Consider the following 18,209-nt stretch of genomic DNA (forward strand, 5'->3'; position numbering starts at 1 on the left):
TAAATTCATACATTTTCCAGAGGCTGAACACTAAAATATAGACAGGTTGCATTCTTACTGATATTCAGCTGGCCTTTCCCCAGCTTCTTCCAAGAGATATTAATTATGTTATAAAACACCTTTTTATTTTATTCACCCCTTCTTGGTGAATAATTTCCTTATTGTGAAAGATTGGTTAATAATATATCTACAGCATTATGCTATTATGCAACTGTCTCTCTTTCTTGATTTAGAAGAAAGAGGGTGACCTCCCAATATAGCTAATTTAATCTGCAAAAATAATCTTGCAAATTGACTTGCCAGAAACTAATATTAGATGAAATCTTTGTTCTATTGAACCTGACTGTCATTTGTGATTCTCCATAAGAGGCTTAATCTGCAATTTTAAAAAATCTCTACTAATATTGTCAGGTTTCATAAAATATCTATTCTACTAAAGAATTAGTGATGCTGGTTCTGGTAGATTTGCAGTATTTGGGTAGAAAACTTGGATCTGATTTAAATTCAGATCACCATTTTGTATGAAAGTTTGGTAGAGATGAAAATCGTCGCAGTAGCTAATGTAGGTATTAAGTCAAGAGCACATGGTTCTAAGAAAATACTAATTGTTCTAGAAATGTGAAAAATTCTTTCTTTTTTCTATGAAAAATAAAAGTTAGACCATTAGAATATTTTTCAGCAATCCCCATTAATGTGACTGCAATTTTCTTCTTACCTAAATAACTCTACTCTTTGTTTTACATTCCCTATTTCGTCATATAGGAACAATTAATCTTCACAGCAAAACAAATATGTGATGGTGCTGCACATTGTAAGTTGTTCTACACATTTTAATATTAAAGCAGCAAATCAATTTGAAATGTATTTTAGAGCTAAATATATATAACTTTATTAATTACTTAAGCAAAGATACAACAGCTATACTGGAAATTTGAAAATTCTTTGTCCATATCTGAAACAAACCCTAAAATCATGAATGTGAGGATAAATAGGAAGATGATTCTCTAAAGCCTCAGCTGTGCAATGTTTGAAGAGGTCTCTCACCAGACAGAGTGAAATGCTAACACCTTATCATTTAAAATTAGAATGCATAGATCAAAGTTATAGAGAAAAATCAGGCTTTGACTGGGTGAAATAGATGGGATTAGCTACTTGTGACTTTTCTATGACTCTCTTCACTTACAGATAATGCTATGAGTTGCATGAGGGCAAAGAATAATTTTATTTTAAATTCAAATATAATAGAGTGTATTACACTAGTGAACAGACTGTTCTGTGAACTAACCAATGACTGTATGTATGCTCAGTATATATATATATATATATATATATATATGTTTTTTACTAGGTCAGGATTGGAGGCAAAACAAAGGTTTAGGAAAAAAACAAAAAATCCTTTTGAACACTGCTGCACAAATTTTTGGACGTGAATTCAGTTTAAAATGAAGAGCTAGATGTTAGAACTCTCTTCTAAGGGTCCACTGTATAGAACAATTAAATCCTGAACTTCATCTGAGGCCACAGCAATATCTATATATAAGTGTAGGTATGTGCATGGGTACATATTTATATATGTCTTTCCAGAATTTATCTGGTTTATATTTTGAAGTTAAGTTCTTTCTTGAGTACTGTTTTCAGTATGTTTGAAGAGTGTCATTGGACTTTGGACTGTCACATCAAGATACACATATGCTTGAGGAATAAAAGGTTTATATTTATCTGAAGTATATATGTATGTATTGTTTACATATACTGTTCTATATTATACGTCTATTTTTAATGCTGTCAATATATGATTATACAAAAACGTGCAAGAAACAGGATTCATGTAGTTTGTTATGTTTGCAAATATCTGTGTCAATACCAACTAATTGTATAGTTGTATTTATTCATATCTTTATACAAAATACAACCAGGTGGAGACTGTTTTATAGCTGCTTAGAATTACAATAACATTTTTAACACTCAAGTCCTTAAAAGCTACTCAGTAAAGCCTAATTTTGGGCATTGTGCTTAAAATAATGGATCAAACAATAACTTTTTTTTTAATTAAATAAGTGAATTCAAAGGTGATGTTTATTTTTAGATTAACTGCCAGCGCTATGTAGAATTAAGAAATTATTTTAATAGAGAAGGAGACATGGTAGCAGGCTGCTGAGTTGATACTACATAGAATGCGAGTAATAGATAGACAGCAAATCCAAATAGGCCATAATAATTACCATTTGAATTGCAATGTGGTTTTTACATCATATTAAATAAATAGGCAGTCTGATGGGCAAAATAAATTGTGTCCATATAAAAAAAAAAGAGGTCAACTGTCACAGTGTATACTAGCACTTTCCATTGTTTTCTATATGCCTGTCTTGAACTTGGGCTGCAGTTATATAAAACACTATATTTGATTAGCTTTTTGCAATCTCATGTTTCCCTAGTCAAAAAAAGCCACAGTAGGAACATCAATGTTTCTCTTGACAGTATCTTTTCATGAAGTGATACAATCAAAGGGAAGCAATTTGCATCCTTATAGCATGTCTGGCTGCATCAGGATAGTCAGAACATTCCTCAGATATTATGAAAATTTCCACCCTACAGTTAAAAATTATTGGTTAAGAGAAAAAGCTTTCTTAGGGAACAATGTGAGTCTGACTATGAAATGAACTACAAAAGGATCCTGGGAGCTCATCATTTTGCTATTGCTGCGTGCATGGTGACTCATTTCAGCGGGCTTTGTTTCTCTTGCAGCCTGCAGCTAGGTCATCCAGAGAAAGCCACACATTTTCTGTGCTTCAGCTTTTGCAGTCTGAGTCACCCAAATCCTCCAGAAGGTGGAGGTGAGAGAGGAACTGTTCACATTTGGAAAATGAAAGGGTAGGACAAGAAGATGGAATGACAATAAGGGTGGAACCTGAGGCACCCAAAGATGGAGCTTGCTAAAATGAACCAGGGGCCAGGTTTAGCAATCAGGCATTGAGAAGGGATTGTGTAGATTTTGTTGCAAAGCAGACACAGCTGGAAATTTTGGGGTCCAGCCTTAAGGCTTAAAAATGTTATATCCAAAATTTTGTTATGGCGAAAGGAAACCAGATATATGGAGAAATGAATTTATTGACTGTTGGTGTTTTAACAGTCTAAATGAGTAAATTAACATATTGTAACAGAAAAACTATGTTAAATATTCAATTAAAATTGTACCTAAACAACCCACTACTGTTACTGGTTTATATTCACCTTTCCTCTAGATCTTGAGTTTGAAAGTTTCTATCTTTCTGAAAAATCACTGGGTGTATGTAAGCAGATGATATATGATGCATCATTAATAATCTGAAACATTCACAGGGAGGATTATGATGCTCACGGTGGGAGGCCCCTCCACTGAGCCTTGGGGTTTCTGCTCAGGCAATTTTTATACTATTCCTTAGCCTGGGCTCCTGCCTTCTGGCTGCTCCCAGCGTGGCCCTGCAGCCTCCCCAGGCTCGACCACAGGGGCTCTTCTTGTTTGGGCATCGAGCCCTGGGTGTGCTGGACCCTCCCCATGGAGAGCTGGCAGGACTGGGGATCAGGCAGGGAAGGGAGCAGGAACGTAGCTCCAAGGCAGGAGCTGAAACCAGCCCAGCCCAACTCCTGCCAAGGTGAGTCCCAGCTCTGAAAACAGCGCTCAGGGCTCAGGAGTGTGTGATCCCTTAGCAGGATTGGCAAACCTTATTGGTCAGGCTGTGCCAAGTACATTTCTCAAGCTCCCCTTTGCATTCCATATGAATTGCAGAGATCAGAGACAAAGACCAAGGAGGTTCTTTAGGGATCAAGCACTGCCCATCCAGAGATCTTGACCTAGACTCCCCTCCCTGCCCCAAGTTGCTCATAAGCACATATTCACAGATTTATTGAAGGTGAAAATTTTTATATTCATTTACCCAGGCACTTGGTAAGAAATGTAGGTGCAAAATCACGCCACACTTACCACAGAATTATTCATTCTGCACAGGAAATTCATAATAATATGCTAATTCTTCATACTACGCAGCTTCAAAATGTACCCAATCTTCATTTTCTTTAGAGCTTATCAACATACTGTGACTACACATCAACATAAATATAGTCCTAGCATTAAGCTCAGAAGAAATGTGCACAAAAGGAAAAATAATATGATAATTAGGGAAGAAAGTAAGGGAGGAAGAAGTTTGACTAAGATCATCAAAATATCTTCAAGAAGCAGGAAGAAACCTAAAGCTTTTCCAGAAACCAGCAAAAAAACTAGCATAACTTCTATTCCTTTGAACTATCAACTCATGAACAAACGAATCAAAGCAAGGCAAAAATGAAAAGTAGCTTTCCACACTCATATTTGCTGCGAAGGCCAATGAGGAAATTTCTCGACTCAAAGAAAATTTTTATAAGGAAGTAATGATTGAACTTAACAAAGGCTGATGTGACTAAGATGTTATTGAGCAACTCAAAAAAACTCCAGGGCAGTAAATCACTGCGACCAGATGGTGCTGATGAAAGAATTCTGAAGTAGCTGAAGTGTGAAATAGCAGAGGTAGCAATGAAGATATGCAATATATCCTTAATAAACCACACACTGTTCCCAAAGATTGGGAAGTTGTTATCTTAGGTTAAAAATAAAATAAAAAAGCCATATATGACCCTTGGCATTACAGACCAGTAGGTCTTATATTTGTTCCAAGGAAACTGGTTTCAAATTTAATTAAAGACAGCATTCATGCAATTATAGCTCAATAGGGTATGGCTTCTGTGAGAAAAACCTTTCAAACCTCCTAGAAGTTTTAAATGACAGTGGAAAAAAGACTGGTGCTTCTTAACTGACCAGAGTAATAATGTTTTATAGGTTCAGCATACTGCCAAACACATGGGGATCACAGTATACAATCTAATATGTACAAGTTCAGGAAAGGTACTTCATTTTACCTTCCCAGAATTATGGTGTCAGGAGAGGCAACTGGGTGCTTGTGGAGTGCTGAAAATGTAATTACCATCTGAAATGAAGATAATCTCACTTGCCTGGTCCTTAACACTGTAATCTCAGGAGAAAGAATTCTCTGACAACCTTTCCAGAGTTACACAAGTAAATTGACTATTGACTTCTCACTGATACATTTTTGAAGTTGCTTTTACAGCAACTCTAAGGGACATGGTAATGAAAATTTAACTTTGAATAAGCAGACATCTACTTGGAAAGGCTGAAAAAATATTGCTTTAGGGGAACTACTATCAGTTTTTTGTTATGGTCTCTTTTTTTTTCCTTGCCAGAATTCTCATTTTCTACCTCACAGCTTGAAAGAAGTTAGCTGCTAGAGGCTCTGAGGTAGCAAGGATTCATCATTAATCCTCTCATCACTTCACCTTTCTTTCTATTCTTCATAACTAATTGGAACTATGCTGAGAGGGGCAATTCTATTTAATCAAAGATTTTATATTTTGAAACTATGTTATGAAACAAAAAACCCAACCAAAATAACCATGTCATGTTGGTGAAAGAACACAGAAGAGCCCTGCTAATTGAGTGGAAGATGTGGGTTGCCTAAACAGTTTGCATCCTAGAAATCCCAGAATCAGTGTTTCTGGGTTCAATCCACATGGCTCAAGACTAGACAATATGGAAAAATTGCCTGGTGTTACAATACTGAGGTGTTGTGGGATCCTCAGCCCTGTGGCAATCAAAGTGTCTGGCAGCTGCATCAGCCAAGTTATCTCCCTCAGCAAATCTATCTCTGAAATGTCACCAGTACACACTGCAAGATCATGCAGATACATTAGCACAAATCCCAAAGCAATACATTCAAAGTTATATTGAATTCACTTCGAGCTCTTGCTTGTTCAGCACAAGAGCGTGGCTCTGGGCACCCTGCAGAGCCACACTTAGAGAACTGTACTCCTAGGAAACCAAAACTGCTGATGGATGGTGCAGGTAAATTACCAGGAGTCTAAGCATGCCATTTATTTAGGGGTGATTTACAAAATTTATAAGGTTTACACCAGATTATTTTAATAGAATTCTTAAACTAAAAAAAATATAGAAAATAAAATATTGCTGTGCTTGGGGTAATATGACGCCAAGTTAGTATGCACCTGATGTTTTGGTTCAACATATTTCTATACTGCAAACCTTCATTGGACTTCCACCTCCTTGCTCCTCTATCACATTTATTTTCAAATAAATCCTATATCATAAACGGTGGAGTTCTATTTTATGCACCCTATGGTGCACTGAGTTTTTCAGGCAATACTTCAGTACAGATGTTAAATGGCAGTAACAAAAATTTTATGTAAAAAACAATTATGTCAGAAGAAATTTGGGTCCTTACTTGAAAGAAGATTATATATTTTCTTGTTGTAAGACAGATTCATTTTTTCAGTCTTGTAAAATAGTTATCTGGTACAAATGGTCAATATGTTTTCACATTCATGTTAGCCTCCCTTGTAAATCAGTAGTATATTTATAAATGTTTATTTTTGACATACTGAATGTTATAGCTTCAAAACAAATTATTTTTCAGCATGGTAAAAACAGAACAGAGGAGTTAGTTATGAAGGCTCTTGAGTTTCAAAATAATAACATATCTGTCTTCATATCACTTTTCTGACTGCACAATACTCTTTTGTAATGCAAATACCGGAGTAATGTAAGCATAAGGCCAAGTTTAATTGCCTTACAAAATCTTTATCCATTTCTCAAATGCATTTTAGTCATTCAGCAATTCATTAACAGATAGTTTTGTATGTGGAGATGATATTTTTAATATGTAAGGCAATTTATAGAGTATAAGAGTGCTTACAGTGCAGGTCATTGACCTGTAAGGAAATTAATGAAGAAAGCTTCTTAGCTTAAGACTGCTAGTGAAAAAAAAAAGAGACATGCCAGCAATGCAAATACATAGCATTTATCTATGTAAATCTCTTCTATATACATGAAATCCCAGGGAAAAAAAAAATCAATAAATTAAGCTCCTTTTTTCTTTTTTCCAGCTTTCACTCTATGACATGTATCAATAACCAAGTCAGGAAACCAAGAAAATGATCTCCAAGTGTTATTCATTATCATTTATGGTAATATTCAAAAATTAAGCTCTACCAGTTATGAACCTTCTAAAACAACCCTTGCACATAGATTCAAATGTAATTAAAATCAGTATCAGTTCTCAGTTCTGAGGTCATCCTAATTATGTTTAAATACTAAGACAGGTGCAGGACCTTGGACTTCATAAGGTTCATACACTACTACTCCAGGCTGAACAGGTCCCTCTGGATCCTTGCCTCGAGTGAATCAACTGCACTGCTCAGCTTGGTGTCATCTGAAACCTGCTGAGGGTCCACACAATCCCACTGTCTGTTAATAAATATATTGATTCATACTGGTCCCAGTATAGACCTCTGAGGGACACCACTTGTTACTAATCTCCTAATGGACAAAGTGCTGTTGACTGCAAGTCGTTGGAAACTGCCATCCGTCCATTCCTTATCCATTTTATATTCCATCCATAAAATCCATATCTCTCCCATTTAGAGACAAGAATGTTGGTGGGAACTCTTCAAAGGCACTTTACAGAAGTCAAAGTAGACAACACCCATAGCTCTTCCCTCATCCACTAACGTGGTCAGTCCATCATAGGTGGCCACCAGATTACTCAGGCACAATTTTCCCTTTGTGAAAACATTCTTGGTGCTTCTAATCACCTCTCTGGCATCCACATGCCTTCAGATAGATGCCACAAGAATCTGTTCCATGATATTACCAGGCATAAAGACAAAGCTGTTTGGACAGTAGCTCCCATGAACTTACTTTTTATACAGATTAAAAATTCTGGACATATGAATTAGTTTACCTTTCAAATTTTTCAAATGTTAAACATATAAACAAGTGCTACCAGTATTTTATTAAATACTTTTTGACACAGGTGTTGTAGAAAATATTGTATACCTTTTTTTAAAAGCATACTTTAGATTTCAGAAGAGTCCACTAGCATGTATGGCTGTTTCAGTGATTGATACTGTATGCTGTTTCTTGACACTAAATTAATCTGCTTTCTGTTTTTAATTTGTGTTAGTTTTGTGCATTTGAAATAATATCTGATTCCATAGGACATCTGTAGAATGTATATTGAGATTTTTATTTTCCAGGTATCTCTAGAATTTTAAATAGTCATAAATATGTTACAATGAAATTCTTGAAACTACTTTATAAACGTCAGTTAGTTAAGCCCTTCTCTCCAAAGCTCTGAAATAGTTTCCAAAACTTGTATCATTCTTCTAGCTTTTAAGTCCTGAATTATTTTTTCTATGTACTTTAGAAGAGTGGGAGTAAGGAGCAAGGAAGCAAGGAGAAAAGGATTATCAGGTGATACATTGAAAGCCTTGCACCACCTGAAAATCTGAATCTGCAGATGTATGAAGTATTCTTTAACATCTCTAATAATACTCAGTTTTTATAATCTCTGTATTCACATTAAGTATCACCATAAAGTTGTGCAGCTTCACTTTCAAAATGTATGATAAATGTAGCTGTTTATTATGTCTGCTTTTGCAAAATAATTTGCTTTTACTACTCCTCTCCTTGTAAGTGTACTGCAAATGCTACATTTCTACCTGTGTGATTCAAGCCATTTAGCATGTTCTGTAGAACTGACTTGTTCCATTTCAATGTTGCTAGTATATTCTTCAGAATGCAAGACTATGTATAGAAATCTACTCAGCTTTATTAAAAATCAACAGCATTAGGGCTCTTATTTTCTCTTAAAATTGTTAGGAATAAGTTACTGACACTTATAGATCTTTAAAAAAAAAAATTCCTTTTAAAATTTGCCTAAATATTTCTGACAGAAAATATGGCTGTTTCATTGAAACTATGAATTTGTCATCAAACTCTCCTGCAGGCGCAGTAGAAAAACATTTGTTAAGCATTTTATACTGCCTCACCTTCCCATGCCCTTATTAATCTCCTGCAACCTTTATTTAAAGAAAATTGAAAACAACAACAGTCTGCAACACAACAGCATCGCACTCTACCATGTTTAAAGTAGCATTACTTTTCCTGTATTCCCTTATGCATTGTCTTTTACATTCCTGGTTGAATGCTTAAATGCATTTCTTTCATTGGCACAGTCACCTCTACTTGTCCATAAAAATATAACCAAAGCCAGGGGAGAAATGGATAACACCTTCATGTCTACTGTTGGCTCTGTCAGCAGACCTCACGAAGACATGTCAATAAGATGAGGATCCAAATACATAGAAATTCAGGGCTGTAACAAGTGAAAGATGAATTGTGTGGTACCTTTCTTGTCATTGCTGTTAGTACTGTCACATAAAAACAAATACTGAAGCTTTACACAGCCATGGTTGGAAAAAAAGTCAAGAAAAACAAAAGAGACAGAATATTTTATAGACAGCTCTGGAAATATTAATCCCGAGATTTAGGATTACATTTTTTCATGCGTTCTCCTTGTTACCCTGGGGATTGGTTCTTTTGGTTATGTTAAATTCAAAATGTTAAGAGACAGTTGAAAGCAAGCAGATTATCACCCACTGTTTCCAGAAGGCAAACCTACATAAAATCTTCTGGCAGCTTTGCAAGCAGGAAGAAACTGATCACGATTGGACATTTCAGCACTGAATTCATGCATATTTCCCTCAATATTTGCAGTTCCCATCCCTAATGGGAGCTGACAGAATGTAAATGAGTTCCTAAAGGAACCAGCAAAAGTGGCAATTTTTCTCATTTAATCTTCAGATGAGCTGTCTGTCTCCCAGCTGCTGAGCTTCATTAGAATTCTGAAACTAATTCCACCTATCAACACATGATTATTGGTTTGAGTGAGGGTTTTGGGATATTCTGAGTAAAAAAAATCAGTCGACAATGCAGAGTTGGCTCAATAAAAAACTAAAATAAAAAAAAAACATTAAAAAAGAGACATTTGAATAAAACTTTAGAGTCTGGGAAAAGTTCATCTTATACAGACCAGCAAAGTAAAAAATGTGATAAGTAGGAAAGCTAGAAAGAATTCACTTTATTTATTAGCACAAACCAAGTTAGAAATTATTAATATTTTTGTCCAATTGCAAAAAGCATTTAGCAATCACTGTTTTGTTTACCCAAATAAAATAAGAGTAGCAATAAAATTTAAATTATAAACAAGTAGAATATACTGGAAAAAGAATAGAATCACTAATTGATTCTTGTCTGCGAAGTGAGCAAATTTTCCATATTAACATCAGATGCATTTATTTTCTTTTCTATATCTTCCCTGACATCATGCTTTGGTCATCTCCAATATTTATGTTCTATCAGTTGTTCTTAATCAAGTGATCAGGTACATCTGTTTATTTGTTTCAACACCTATAATGACCACTGATGTCATCACAAATTATTATACAAATCCAGAATTAAAAAATATTGATTTTGTACATTTAAATTTGTCCAGAAAATTACATATTTCTGCAGGATATGGATATAATTTTTACCATGACTGTGTGTCATGGGCACTGGACAACAACGTTTTGCTGCGATTGTCTAAATTCCCATTTATTACCAAGAAATCTATTCTCTGTCAGCCATTTACCCCTGCATTTTGTCTTTATGGATCAGTACATGCTCATAACAAGATACATTTCATTTGTCTCACTGCTTTCATTTGGGAAGCCAAGTTTTCCCTAATCTTGCAAACTGTTCAGTGCTCTCTTAAAGTATACAATAATTCAGCTTTGACCTAGTTATCAGTTGCATCACAAATAATTTGTCTCTGTTGGTCCATCTGTTATCTGCTCAGCTTACATGATTTAGTTTTATTATGTAGCAGTAACAGAATGGCTAATAGTCTCAACTGGCAGCCTGTTTCTTGAAAAGAAAATTCCTTTCCCTTGTGATACTACTGAATGTATCACAGTAGTCTTGAAATTTCTGTGTGATTTTGCCTAGTATTTTACATTCCATTTCTTTCTCTCAAAAGGGCATTGCTCTCAGCAAGACAACATTTTGATTCTTTCCAACTCTGATTTCTCTACACTACCACCCATTTTAGATTACTGCAATTTTACATCAGGAACCTGTGACATGTGTTAACAGACCATAGAAGCACTGAGCAGAAAGAACAATGTTGGTTTCTTATCCCTCTGTCCAATGGCATGGGGCAGTTTGCAGAAGGATAAATATGCCACAACAGAGATTATCATAACCTGATACACCAGAGATACAGTACAAAAGAAAAGGAACAAGCTAACTCTAAAAAAGAGAGCCCGTTTTTCAAGATCAGGTCATTATATTCTTTTTAGAAATCAGGATGTCCCAGGAAATAAAAAGAACTTCTTGAATACAGAAGATGTGGAGCTAAAATAGCTTCATATTCCGTTTTCGTTTCTAAGGGCAATGAAGCACAAGGATTTTTTTAAAAATATAAAATAAAATTAAATTAAAGAACAAGGAATAATCATAAATAAAACAGTAATTTGTGTTTACTAATTAAAACTCAACAGCCACTTTCCAGAAAAGCACTTATAAGAAATGAAAAATTAAATTTCAACTATTTCTGATTCTAGTATATGTATACAGGTTAGAGGGGTGGGCCCGTGCAGACCTCATGAACATCAGCAAGTCCAAGCACAAAGTCCTGCAAGTGGCTTGGGTCAATCCAAAGCACAAACATAGGCTGGGCAGAAAATGGATTGAGAGCAGCCCTGAGGACAAGGACTTGGGGGATTTGGCTGATGAGAAGCTTGACATGGCCCAGAGATGTGCAATCACAACCCAGAAAGCCAAATGTATCATGGACGGAATGAAAAGATGCATAGCCCGGCAGCTTGAAGGAGGTGATTATCACCCTGTAATCCACTCCAGCAAGGCCACATTTGGAGTAAGGCATCCAGCTCCGAGGTCACCAACATAAGAAGCACTTGAACATGTTGGAGACAGTCCAGAGGACTGTCATGTTGGACTGTCATAAAGGTCATCAGAGTGCTGGAGCACCTTTCATATGAAGACAGGCTGAGAGAGTCAGTGCTGCTCAGCCTGGAGAAGAGAAGGCTCCAGGAAGATCTTACAGCACCTTTTATTACTTGAAGGAGACCTACAGGAATGCTTGAGAGGGCTTCAGACAAGGGCATGTAGTGATAAGAAAAAGGGAAATTACTTCAAACTGAGAGTAAGTACAGATTAGATATCAAATAAGAATTCTTCATAGTAAGGGTGGTGAGGCACTGGAACAAGTTATCCAGAGAAGTTGTAGAGGCCCTGTCCCTGGAAGGGTTCAAGGTCAATTTAGATGGGGCCCTGAGCAACCAGGTCTAGCAAAAGGTGTCCCTGACATTGTAAAGGGTTTGGAATTAGATGGTGTTAAAGGTTCCTTCCAACCCAAGGCATTCTCTGATTGTACATCACAGAATGCATGGCCAGTAAGCGATGTCCTATGTGCATATTCACATCACAAGCTTGAAAAAGACAAGTCTGAAAAATACTACAAAAGAGATAATTGCAGTAGCCTACAGTTTGCATGAAAAATTTTTAACTGTGTCAGAGATACTTGTAATTTTTGCAAACTAACATACGTAAGAATTGCTTATTACATAACTTCATGACTTTGTAGCTTCTTTATGGTAGGTTCTGCAGGATAACAACAGAAAGTCATTATTATTCCATACATATCAAGTGACTTTAACAGGACTCTTTTTCATTTCTCATATTCACACATTTTGTATAGCTAATAACCCATAAAGCACCTTTACAGTCAATTTAACCTGCCTTAAATTTGTATTTATCAACTATACAACATACTTCCTGCACTTGCTGCAGTTGTTTCAACAGGTTATTGCTGCACTAATACATTAAAACAGCCTTTCAGGACTTAAACGGGGTCTAGAAAAAATCTGAAGAGGGACTTTGTAAAAGTGCATGTAGTGACAGGACAAGGGAGAATGGCTTCAATGAATGATAAATTTAGATTATATGTTAGGTTGATATTCTTTACAGTGCCTCTTTTAGTGAGGCACTGGCACAGGTGGGCCAGAGAAGGTGTGGATGTCTTATCCCTGGAAGCATGGAAAACTGGGGTGGGTGGGACTTTGAGCAATCTGGTCCAGTGATGCTGTCCCTGGCCATTGCAGTGGGCTTGGAATTCCATGACCATTAAGGCTCCTTCCAACCCAAACTGTTGTATGATTCTAATAGTCTATATTACAGTAAAGTCAGTGGTAAAGGATTTGACATATCATAGGAGAGAATCTTAACTGTGCTACCACAGTGTCTTTCCTGATGAATGCCCTTCTTTTTTTATTGTTTTACTGCTTGTTGTAATTCTTATATTGGGTGTAAAATAGACAAAACTTTTTGCAAAAGATTTCATAGCTGGCTAGAAATGGCAATTTTCCAACAGGTTCAGTTCAGAGGCTTTCACTAACTGGATTACTGTTCCTGGTGGATAAGTCATTGATGAGTTTTAATCTCATAATGAAAGAAACAGGTCCTGGGAACAGATGTTGTCACACAAGTTATTAATATGTGTACTGTGTTTTAAAGAAAAAAAAAACAAACTCATAACAATTCTCTAAAAGGCAACAATTATTGTAGAAAAAGAAGCAACTTATTAAATAATACTGAAATGAAAAGTACCTTGTATTGAATAAGCAGCTGAAGGTTAGACAGCTGAAGATGAGCAGCACGTAACATTTCTATCATACTAGTACAGATTAATTTAAATTTTCATATCTAATAGCATTTTTATATTTTAATTCATTTCTTCACAAGATTTTGGTTATCTGAGAGGTCATTCTTTTTGTCTTATTTATATATAATATTTTTTTAGAGAAAGCCACAATTTCAAGGATATGGATGAGAGAGGCAGGACATTAAAGAAAGTCCCACAGTCTCACAGATCACTGCTATGTTCCTAAAGCCAATGAGAATACTTATGCTGTTTCCAAAGCTCTCAAATCAATCCTGGAAACCTCTAATCAGACAAAGCTGGGAAAGAATGCAGCCGAGGTTATATTAAATGAGTCTGAGTTGTTTTTTTCTTTTTCTTTGTTTTTTTTTTTTTTGTTTGTTTGTTTTTTCTTTGTTTTATTTTGTATCATGAAAGGGTTTGGGTTTTTTTTGTTTTGTTTTTTGTTTTCTTTTTTTGCCTAGGAAGGTTATGCATGGATTTTGGACATTAAAGGAAAAACCAGGATACAGGTGTTACGGCATTCCAATTACTTTTACAAAGGGACATTCAGAAAGAGAATGAGTCATTGCTGCATTCTTCTGCCTGTGAAATGGCTGATATTAAGAAAACCTCAGAAGCTAAATAACCTTATTTCAGACTTCTTCACCTCTTGTCATCTTTACACGCACAGGGCATGCATTATACCACACCACTGCCCATGGTAAAATTACATTTACATAAATGTGCTTTATGAATTCAACTTGTTTTTTTCCCATCCTTTTTTTCTGGTTTCTAGATCTATTAATATGGACCTGAAGGTTTTTCATAGTGTCATTCACAGTTGTAGGTTATACTTATTCATTTGCTTAATTAGTTCATTTATCAAGTGGATGTGCTCCATTGTAGTGAAGCCTGATTAAAAGCCTGTCTTTTCTGTCGGTTGGTTGGACTCCAGCTAGGCTGTGAGTTGATTTCACTAAAACCAGCCAAAAGTTTATAGAATGAAGACATGAGCCTGATCGATCTCCAGTTCCTCCTGTTATGTTCATAAGAACATAAATAACAAGTAAATTTTTTCTGAAATTGCAGAAAATGAGGGATTTTCTTTCATTTGCGTGCTGAAGACAGAGTTAAAATTAGCCTTATTATAATTATTATTTATATTGCAGTGGCTTCATTGTGCATGCTACAAATGTGTAATATAGACTCTTTTGAAAACCCTAAATTCTAAAAAGACACAAAGGGGGGAACAAGAAATGGAGACAGAGAAAGGTGAAGTAACTGCTTAGAGACCATGGAGCAAGTCACAATAAAACCAAAAATAGAATGGCTCTTGTCTTTCACATTGTCTCCAAAATCCCCAATAAAAAATATCATGAATTCTCTGAAATAAATCCTCTTCATGTTGAATATCAGTTTTCTTCCTGTCAGTTGAGTGAACATCTGCTGTTTTCTTGGCAGCAGTTCCAGCCATTTTGAGGCACACAATATGTTTTGTTCCTTTGCAGTACTCATCGTGGTACCTCACAAAGAATATATAACTTAAACTATGCTAATATATAGAATATATATTAAAATATGTTTCACCTAAGAGTTGATTAGAATGGGCACAGCAACAGATCAAACTTTACATGTGCATTTGTTAAATTTTATGACCATTTTTTGGAAAACTATACACATTAAAGGAAAACAAACCATATTTATGCTGTGAAACACAAGAGTAAAGCAGTACCTAAAAGCTAAAGAGTTCTTTCACAAATAGCTGCATTTAGTAGACTTTGAATAAATAAATTTTAATCAAACAATCTGAGTAATTTTGACAAGATAAGAAAGATTGCTGAAGAAATTGTATATTTTTAATAAGGCTGATGGTTGGATCTTGCTCATCAATCTATCTCTTCCAAAGTAAATTATAATTTAAAGCAATGGCACTGCAAAACCATTAGGTAAAAATGTTGAAAGATTCTTGGATTTTTATCACTGCTTGTTGTATCCTTACCCCATGTAAAGCCAAGATTGAAGTTCTCCTATCACATTTCCCATCCAAGAGCTTCATTTCCCTGGAAAATAAATCTGGAAACAGAACAGTAGGAAGGGGAGCAGGCTTGAGCTGGTTCCGTGTCAGGACGCAGAAGAGATGAAAGGATATGAAAGGGCAAGAGAGAAGGAAGTCTTTGTCCCACTGATTTTCTTGGCAAATTAGGGGCTCAAAAAGCTTGAATATTAGCATTACAGCCAAGTGCTATAAAGATACCTTTCACTGAATTTTGAAAACTTAAGAGTTAAGGTTTTGGTGACTTTTGTTGTTGTTGTTGTTGTTGTTTTTGGTTTTTTTTTGGTTGGGTTTTGGGCTTTGTGAGGACTTTTTGTTTGGTGGGCTGGGGGAAAGGTCTGTTTTGTATGTTCCAGTTTGAGTTTTTTTGTTGTGTATTTGTTTTTGGGTTTTTTGTTTTGTTTGTTTGTTTATTGTGGTATACTCCCCAGTAAACAGGCACAAGGGCATATTTGATTTATATAGTTCTGATGTTTTGAGCTTAAACCTGGCACAAAATGGAGATGCAACAGTAGATGAAGATGAAAGTGGGAGATGAGAAACAGCTTAAGGTAAAAGTCTCTGAAATCATTTAAATTTTGTTGATAATTTTAGCCTAATTTTAACCATCTCCACATCAGTCATGGAATCAAACCTAATCTCTGCAGTTCTAGCCACAGAGAAGGGATGGTTAGACATCTCCTCATTCACTGTAAATTTCGTATATTCATCATTTTAAGACAGAATGAAATATATTCTAACACTTTTCCCCTGATATTGACTCTGAATGCAATCCACATCTATGTACCTATGGAAGAGCAAATGCACTTCAGAGAATCACTTCTCTCAGTCTGATGTTCACTGAAGTTAGAAGGAGCATCTTGATGCCCTTGTTGGTCAGTCAGTGATTTGTAATCTATTATCAATATATATTAAGGTTATTGATAACTCAGCCACAAAATTTGCTGAACTTTGAATTAGTAGAGAGGGGAGTAAGAGAACTAAAAGCAAAATAATTACTGTAACCCTTGCAAATGTCCTCAGTTTAGTAGAACAGGCTCTCAAATAGATACCACAGCAAAGCACTAAGCATCATGTGTGCAGATTTTATACTTCAAATTTACTTGCATATTCACTCAGGTTGTTGTCATAGCTGTGCACAAGGTGCTTGCACAAAGACATGGACTCCCTATTCTACCTAGAACAGAATATTTATTTTCTTATATAACTGTCTTCCAAATCACATTGTAATTTCTCTTCTCAGTTTAAATTATCTTCTTCACTTCACTTCAAGCTTTTTGAATTTAGTTTCATTGCATTTGGCTAAACTCACAAATATCTTCTTTTATAGGTTTACTTATTAGTCGTTAGTGTTATTGCTCTTCAATTTCAAATTCAGTTTTGTAACCCACATTGTTATGTTGTTTCCTGTTGTTCATCAATTTCAGTCAAGTGATTTCTATTCAAAACTATAAAAAAATTCTTTGGCATCAGCTAACTATAAGTTAAAATGTTTCTACTGTGACAGACAGACAGCAAGATATGCATATAGAGTTCTAATTATTTTTATTAATTACTTAGTCTTCTAGAGTTCTAATTATTTTTATTAATTACTTAGTCTTCTAGGTTTTTAATTATACCAAACACAGCTTCTTATAAGCCTAAGGCCAAAATGCTTGTTTGCCCCTTACTAGTTTTCAATAACCTAGCCAACAAGATGGACACAAACGAGAATTAGATCATCTACTTAGAAAAATATTTATTCTTAACTTATACTATACTTAACTATAAATAAAAATCCAGGTATCAGAGATATTCCAAATATTAAAATGTACAGCAGATGATAGAGGACATGTGGATTACCTACAAGCAAAAACATACATATCATCCCAAATGAGTTCTACAAATGTCAGGTTATGAGGTAAACACCTTCAAAAATCCTTTCTGAGCAGATGCCACTTTTTGTAAGTACACAATTATCACACTGAAAAGAATGATCAACTAAGCACACAGTCCAGTGACTGAGCTATAATTAACTGTTTACACAAACAGGACTTGCATGAAAGATTGAAGAAACACCACTACAGGATTCCCACTAGGGTGTAAATAGCATAAGCAGAAAGAGGTTAGAAACTTGAGGGCAGATGCCTCTTCTGTTGGGTCTCGGATAAACACACTCACCTACAGGGCTGTGCATGGACAGTGTGCAAGAACATTTGCAGTGACAATTTCATCAACAGTCACTTACCATTTGAGCTGATAGCCAATTAAATGTCTTTTTAAAATATATGTCCTAAATAAATGAAAGCAAATTATGGACTGGAGGAATATATTTCCTCTAGTAACTTATAGCAGCTCTGTAAACTTTGGTTAAAAAATCAAACAAGAGACATTGTACCAAGGACAAAGCAGGACAAAGCATCGGGTGTAAAAGACCAGTGGTTTCTACTAAGAATGTTGACATGAAGGTGTGAGACACTGAATTTGCTTAAAGTCTTAAAGCTGTGCAAGAGTAAGACTTAATGAAA

Source organism: Cinclus cinclus, chromosome 4 (assembly GCF_963662255.1).
Source record: "Cinclus cinclus chromosome 4, bCinCin1.1, whole genome shotgun sequence".
Lineage (NCBI taxonomy): Eukaryota > Metazoa > Chordata > Aves > Passeriformes > Cinclidae > Cinclus > Cinclus cinclus.